Here is an 8,233-nt window from a genome sequence, read left to right as displayed (position 1 = left end):
GACAGACAGACGGACAGACAGACGGACAGACAGACAGACGGACATCGCTAAATCGACTCAGAATTTAATTCTAAGCCGATCCGTATACTAAAAGGTTGGTCTATGATTACTCCTTCTTGGCGTTACATACAAATGCACAAACTTATTATACCCTGTACCACAGTAGTGGTGAAGGGTATAAATATGGGAAACATTTAAATCTGAAGGAATTTTAAGGAAACTTTGCAAAAGTTTATTTATGATTTATCGCTCGATATATATGTATTAGAAGTTTAGGAAAATTAGAGTCATTTTTACAACTTTGCGACTAAGCAGTGGCGATTTTACAAGGAAATTGTTGGTATTTTGACCATTTTTGTCGAAATCAGAAAAACATATATATGGGAGCTATATCTAAATCTGAACCGATTTCAACCAAATTTGGCACGCATAGCAACAATGCTAATTCTACTCTCTGTGCAAAATTTCAACTAAATCGGAGCAAAAAATTGGCCTCTGTGGTCATATGAGTGTAAATCGGGCGAAAGCTATATATGGGAGATATATCCAAATCTGAAGCGATTTCAACAAAATTTGGCACGCATAGTTTCAATGCTAATTCTACTCCCTGTGCAAAATTTCAACTAAATCGGAGTTAAAAATTGGCCTCTGTGGTCATATGAGTGTAAATCGGGCGAAAACTATATATGGGAGATATATCCAAATCTGAACCGATTTCAACCAAATTTGGCACGCATAGTTACAATGCTAATTCTACTCCCTATGCAAAATTTCAACCAAATCGGAGTTAAAAATTGGCCTCTTTGGGCAAATGAGTGTAAATCGGACGAAAGCTATATATGAGAGCTATATCTAAATCTGAACCGATTTGGCTGGTATTTTACAAGTTTTTCGAGACCCATAAAATATTCGAATGTACGGAATTTGAGGAAGATCGGTTGATATACACGCCAATTATGACCAAATCGGCGAAAAATATATATGGCAGCTATATCTAAATCTGAACCGATTTTTTCCAAAATCAATAGGGATCGTCTTTGAGCCGAAACAGGACCCTATACCAAATTTTAGGACAATCGGACTAAAACTGCGAGCTGTACTTTGCACACAAAAATACATCAACAGACAGACAGACAGACAGACAGACAGACGGACAGACAGACGGACAGACAGACGGACAGACAGACAGACGGACATCGCTAAATCGACTCAGAATTTAATTCTAAGCCGATCCGTATACTAAAAGGTTGGTCTATGATTACTCCTTCTTGGCGTTACATACAAATGCACAAACTTATTATACCCTGTACCACAGTAGTGGTGAAGGGTATAAATATGGGAAACATTTAAATCTGAAGGAATTTTAAGGAAACTTTGCAAAAGTTTATTTATGATTTATCGCTCGATATATATGTATTAGAAGTTTAGGAAAATTAGAGTCATTTTTACAACTTTGCGACTAAGCAGTGGCGATTTTACAAGGAAATTGTTGGTATTTTGACCATTTTTGTCGAAATCAGAAAAACATATATATGGGAGCTATATCTAAATCTGAACCGATTTCAACCAAATTTGGCACGCATAGCAACAATGCTAATTCTACTCTCTGTGCAAAATTTCAACTAAATCGGAGTTAAAAATTGGCCTCTGTGGTCATATGAGTGTAAATCGGGCGAAAGCTATATATGGGAGATATATCTAAATCTGAACCGATTTCAACCAAATTTGGCACGCATAGCTACAATGCTAATTCTACTCCCTGTGCAAAATTTCAACTAAATCGGAGCAAAAAATTGGCCTCTGTGGTCATATGAGTGTAAATCGGGCGAAAGCTATATATGGGAGATATATCCAAATCTGAAGCGATTTCAACAAAATTTGGCACGCATAGTTTCAATGCTAATTCTACTCCCTGTGCAAAATTTCAACTAAATCGGAGTTAAAAATTGGCCTCTGTGGTCATATGAGTGTAAATCGGGCGAAAACTATATATGGGAGATATATCCAAATCTGAACCGATTTCAACCAAATTTGGCACGCATAGTTACAATGCTAATTCTACTCCCTGTGCAAAATTTCAACCAAATCGGAGTTAAAAATTGGCCTCTTTGGGCAAATGAGTGTAAATCGGACGAAAGCTATATATGAGAGCTATATCTAAATCTGAACCGATTTGGCTGGTATTTTACAAGTTTTTCGAGACCCATAAAATATTCGAATGTACGGAATTTGAGGAAGATCGGTTGATATACACGCCAATTATGACCAAATCGGCGAAAAATATATATGGCAGCTATATCTAAATCTGAACCGATTTTTTCCAAAATCAATAGGGATCGTCTTTGAGCCGAAACAGGACCCTATACCAAATTTTAGGACAATCGGACTAAAACTGCGAGCTGTACTTTGCACACAAAAATACATCAACAGACAGACAGACAGACAGACAGACGGACAGACAGACGGACAGACAGACGGACAGACAGACAGACGGACATCGCTAAATCGACTCAGAATTTAATTCTAAGCCGATCCGTATACTAAAAGGTTGGTCTATGATTACTCCTTCTTGGCGTTACATACAAATGCACAAACTTATTATACCCTGTACCACAGTAGTGGTGAAGGGTATAAAAATTGACAAAGTTTCTATAGAAATAAAATTTTGACGAAATTTTCTATAGAAATAAAATTGTGTCACAATTGTCTATGGAAATAAAATTTTTATAAAATTTTCTATAGAAATATAATGTTGACAAAATTTTCTATAGAATTAAAATGTTGACAAAATTTTCTATAAAAAAATTTTTTTGACAAAATTTTCTATAGGAATAAAATGTTGACAAAATTTTGTATAGAAATAACATTTTGACAACATTTTCTAAAGAAATAAATTTTTGACAAAATTTTTTATAGAAATTAAATTTTGAAAAAAATTTCTATAAAAGTATAATGTTGACAAAATTTTTTATAGAAATAAAATGTTGACAAAATTTTCTATAAAAAAAATTTAGACAAAATTGTGTATAGAAAAATAAAATTTTGATAAAATTGTCTATAGCAATAAAATTGTGTCACAATTTTTTGACAAAATTTTCTATAGAAATAAAATTTTGACAAAATTTTCTATAGAAATAAAAAAAGTTTGGATCCCCAATTTGTGATCCGGAAGTAGTGCAAACATAGATCATCTCCAACGAATTTTACATGGGCTTGTCATAGGACAGAAGTATTCCATTTTTGGATCCTTTGCATTGCTTTATAAGTTGTGCCTTGGAAGTTCATTTGAATAAAGAAATTTGAAAAAAAAACTAAAAAGCAAATTATTTTCGCTTTTTATTTTTATCAATATGTTTTATCTAATTTTTATAATTTGAAAATTTTGTTGCTACCAACAGGGGTTGAACCTGGGTCTGTTGGTACCACAACAGAATGCCTAAGTACACATGTGTACAAACGTCATTGAACACGAAGTGTCAAAACATCAATTGAAATGTTTATGATATTGTCGTACTATTGCACTAAGGCAGAACATTCTAGCAACTTTTCAAAATATTATATGTTAGTATGAGTGAAAAAAGAGAACACGGGTTGAAATCTCACCAACTGCAAATTTTTTTGAAACACTTTTTTTTCAAAATATTTTTTCGGCGTATATTTCCATTTAAACGAAATAAAAAATTGAAAATTCTTGTAAATGGCAAACCCTTCTAAAAAACTTCCAGGGAAAGTCAACGTGCACAGGTTCAAATCCCCGCAGGAATGAAATTTTTATTTTTTTCCTTTTTGTTGATTTTCTATATATTTTTTGCGATATTTAATTGTCCAAAATTCGAATTTTCACTTTAAACCGCCAAATAAGGTATTTTCTAAGAAAAAAGAACTTCATGGGAAGTGGACAGAAATTAATATAGGATCCCGCGATGCTATTAAAAAGAAATATTTGTGGAACAAATTCCATTTTTTTTGCTGGGGTGCAATTAGCCGAAAAATAAATGGTTTTCACTTCTTTTTATCACAAAAATCCTTTCTGTCAAGTTTTTTTGCAGCGTAATTAAATGGAGAGCGTTTCTCTATAATCAGCCCATTCGTATAGTGGTGTGATACAAACTTTTATGTGCAAACTTGGGCATAGCAAAAAAATTGGAAGTTATTCTCAAGGCACAACTTTAAAAGAAATTCCAAAAATGTCCTCCCAAAGATGTTCTTTATTTTAAATGCACAAGAAGTTCATTTGAGTCCATTTTTTTATAACTCGCTTTTTCATATTTTTAATGGGATTTTTTTTTGTTTCAAAAAGGTTAAAAAGAGATTAAGAATCAATAAAATGGTACAAAATATTTAAATTTGGTCGAAAAAATGTTAAATCCTTTCTAGAAAAAATTGCGTGTTTTTGAAAATATTCAGACAAGTGTTATCCAACAACATCCTAAAAAAAAATTAAAAATTATTTATTTGTCAAAATATCACAAAATTTCTTAATTCCCATCCAAAACATAGAATTCACCTCACACCTTAAGAAGTGATGCAAATTCAGTGCAGCGGCTGTTGAAATGGTGGACATCCGTCCTATGACAAGCCCATGCAAAATTGGAGCAAAAGTGATGAATTTAACATGGGCTTGTCATAGGACGGATGTCAACATTTTGAACAGCCTTTTCACTGAAATTGCATCACTTCTTAAGATGTGATCCGAATTCAACGTGGTGCAATTGTTACCATGCCCGCCTTGCATACACAAGGTCGTGGATTCGATTCCTGCTTCGACCGAACACCAAAAAGTTTTTCCCACCTCAGTAATGCTGGTGACATTTCTGAAGGTTTCGAAGCTTCTCTAAGTGGTCCCACTGCAATGTGGAACGCCGTTCGGACTTGGCTACAAAAAGGAGGTCCCTTGTCATTGAGCTTAACATGTAATCGGGCAGCACTCAGTGATAAGAGAGAAGTTCAACAATGTGGTATCACAATGGACTGAATAGTCTAAGTGAGCCTGATACATCGGGCTGCCACATAACCTAACCTAACCTCAAGTATTTTCAAAAATTCTCAATTTTTCTAGAATTGATTTATCATGTTTTTCGACAACATTTGAATTATTTGTACCATTTTAGTGATCTTATTTCGGTTTTACCCTATTTGAAATAAAAATATTTAAAATTACCCATTGAAAATATGAAAAAAACGAGTTATGAAAATTTTAATTAAAGGAACTTCCTGCATAGTTAAAATTAACAAGTATATACGGCCGTAAGTTCGGCCAGGCCGAAGCTTATGTATTCTCCACCATGGATTGCGTAGAAACTTCTACTGAAGACTGTCATCCACAATCGAATTACTTGGGTTGCGGTAACACTTGCCGATGGCAAGATATCTTAAAACTTCCTAACACCGTAATATATACCACATAGTCCATACGTGGTATATACTAAACTAAAAAAGACCGAGTAAATACGTATATAATTAAGTTTAAAGTTTCTATAGAAATAACATTTTGACAACATTTTCTATAGAAGTAAAATTTGGAAAAAAATTTTCTATAGAAATAAAATTTGGATAAAATTTTCAAGAGAAATAAAATTCTGACAAAATTTTCTATAGAAATAAAATTTTGACAAAATTTTCTATAGAAATAAAATTTTGACAAAATGTTCTATAGAAATAAAATTTTGACAAAATTTTCTATAGAAATAAAATTTTGACAAAATTTTCTATAGAAATAACATTTTGACAATGTTTTCTATAAAAAGAAAATCTTGGTAGATTATTTTTGGCTCGAGTGGCAACCATGATTATGAACCGATAAGGACCAATTTTTGTGTGATTGGGGATCGCCTATATATAACTATTGACCGATGTGTTCCAATTTTGGCATGGTTATAAGCGGCCTTATACTAACACCACGTTGCAAATTTCAATTTTGCTCCTCTAAGAGGGTCCGGAGATCAAATCTGGGGAACGGTTTATATGGGGGCTATATATAATTATAGACCGATATGGACCACTTCTTGCGTGTTTGTTGGAGACCACATTCTATCACCACGTTCCAAATTTCAACCGGATCGGATGAATTTTGCTCCTCCAAGAGGCTCCGGAGGACAAATTTGGGGATCGATTTATATGGGGGCTATATATAATTATGGACCGATATGGACCAATTCTTGCATGGTTGTTAGAGATCATATACTAACACCACGTACCAAATTTCAACCGGATCGCATGAATTTTGTCCTCTAAGAGGCTCCGGAGGTCAAATCTGGGGATCGGTTTATATGGGGGCTATATATAATTATGGGCCGATGTGAACCAATTTTTGCATGGCCATTAGAGAACATATACCAACACCATGCACCAAATTTCAGTCGGATCGGATGAAATTTGCTCTTCCAAGGGGCTCCGCAAGCCAAATCGAGGGATCGGTTTATATGGGGGCTATATATGATTATGGACCGATATGGACCAGTTTTTGCATGGTTGTTAGAGATCATATACTAACACCATGTACCAAATTTCAGACGGATCGGATGAAATTTGCTTCTCTTAGGGCAATCACAAGTCAAATTTGGGGGTGCGTTTATATGGGGGCTATACGTAAAAGTGGGCCGATATGGACCAATTTTTGCATGGTTGTTAGAGACCATATACTAACACCATGTACCAAATTTCAGCCGGATCGGATTAAATTTGCTTCTCTTAGAGCAATCGCAAGCCAAATTTGGGGGTCCGTTTATATGGGGGCTATACGTAAAAGTGGACCGATATCGCCCATTTTCAATACCATCCGACCTACATCAATAGCAACTACTTGTGCCAAGTTTCAAGTAGATAGCTAGTTTCGTTCGGAAGTTAGCGTGATTTCAACAGACGGAAGGACGGACGGACATGCTCAGATCGACTCAGAATTTCACCACGACCCAGATTATATCTTATATACTCTATGGGGTCTTAGAGCAATATTTCGATGTGTTACAAACGGAATGACAAAGTTAATATACCCCCATCCTATGGTGGAGGGTATAAAAATAACATACCTTTGGGAGGACATTTATGGAAGTGTCTTTAGTAGAAGTTCCAAAATTTTTGTTGCTGGGTAGCGGTTGCTGTTTGTAGTAGAAAATTTTAGGCCCTTTATTCAGAATTTTCGGCCCACAAAAAATTTCCCATTAGGCCAATGGATCAGTGAGGAAAATTGCGTTTTGTTGTGCATTTGTATGTTAGAGGAAATTTTTATATTGAAATCTCCCTCTCCCTCTTGCGGAGATTGAAATAAAAAAATTATCATAAATATTTAATTGAAAAATTCTCCACAATACAAACTATGGTCATTGGAAGCTACAGTTTTCTTTTTAAAGAAGCCGATTTGTAGCTATCAAAATCAATGATACGGTTCTAAGCTTATTAAGATACCCAGAGAACATGTCCATTAGCTGTATAACAATAGGGAAGCCTGGATAGAAGTGTCTGTGAGACAAGCAATACCTGTCAAAATAAGTCAAAATTTTGTTACACCTTCTTTGTGAGGCCCAATGCACTTCAAACACAAGAAGCCGCTGGTGTTTGAATCAAATTGTCAGCAGTTGCATATGATGATGTTTTCAACCACCAACGGGAGATCACAGCAACCCCGTTTTTTTGATTTTTTTTTTCGAAAAGAAAATTAAGCAATTAAGACAATCCACTAACTGCTAATCAATGATCATGATATGGGGCCTAAAGAGATTGGTTGCACCTGTGATTTCAATTTGGTCGATATGGTTTTCATTATGGTAACCGCATTTCATTATTTCACTCTTCACTCGTAGTTTTCCATGGTTCTTTAATAATCTTGGCGAGATTGTCTGAAAGTATGTATTAATTAATTGATATGTTCGGTTCGTTTGTTTATTGGTGGGTAGTTGCATTGTTTAGTTGAGCCCACGTTATCATCAAAATGTCCGTCCTAACGGGGGTATTGGCCTATGCTTATGCTCATGTGATAGTTGATGTGATTAACATTCATTTCGGTGGTCAACGCCTGCGGTCGGTTATCATTGTATTTTTTTGTTTTATCTGATATGGAAAGCATTTCGATAGAGACGGCGGCGCTATATTCATTCATTTCATTAATTTAAGTAAATCTCTTCTAACAACAAAGATAATGGACAATAATATTTTGTGATTTCTATGTTTTACATATTTAAGTTTGGTAATTATTTCTAATGTCTGTGTTAGAATTGAATTATTATAAGGAATACTG

Source organism: Haematobia irritans, chromosome 3 (genome assembly GCF_050003625.1).
Source record: "Haematobia irritans isolate KBUSLIRL chromosome 3, ASM5000362v1, whole genome shotgun sequence".
In the NCBI taxonomy this organism is placed as follows: Eukaryota; Metazoa; Arthropoda; class Insecta; order Diptera; family Muscidae; genus Haematobia; species Haematobia irritans.
The sequence above is the reverse complement of the archived record's forward strand: the minus strand, read 5'-3'. Positions refer to the sequence as shown.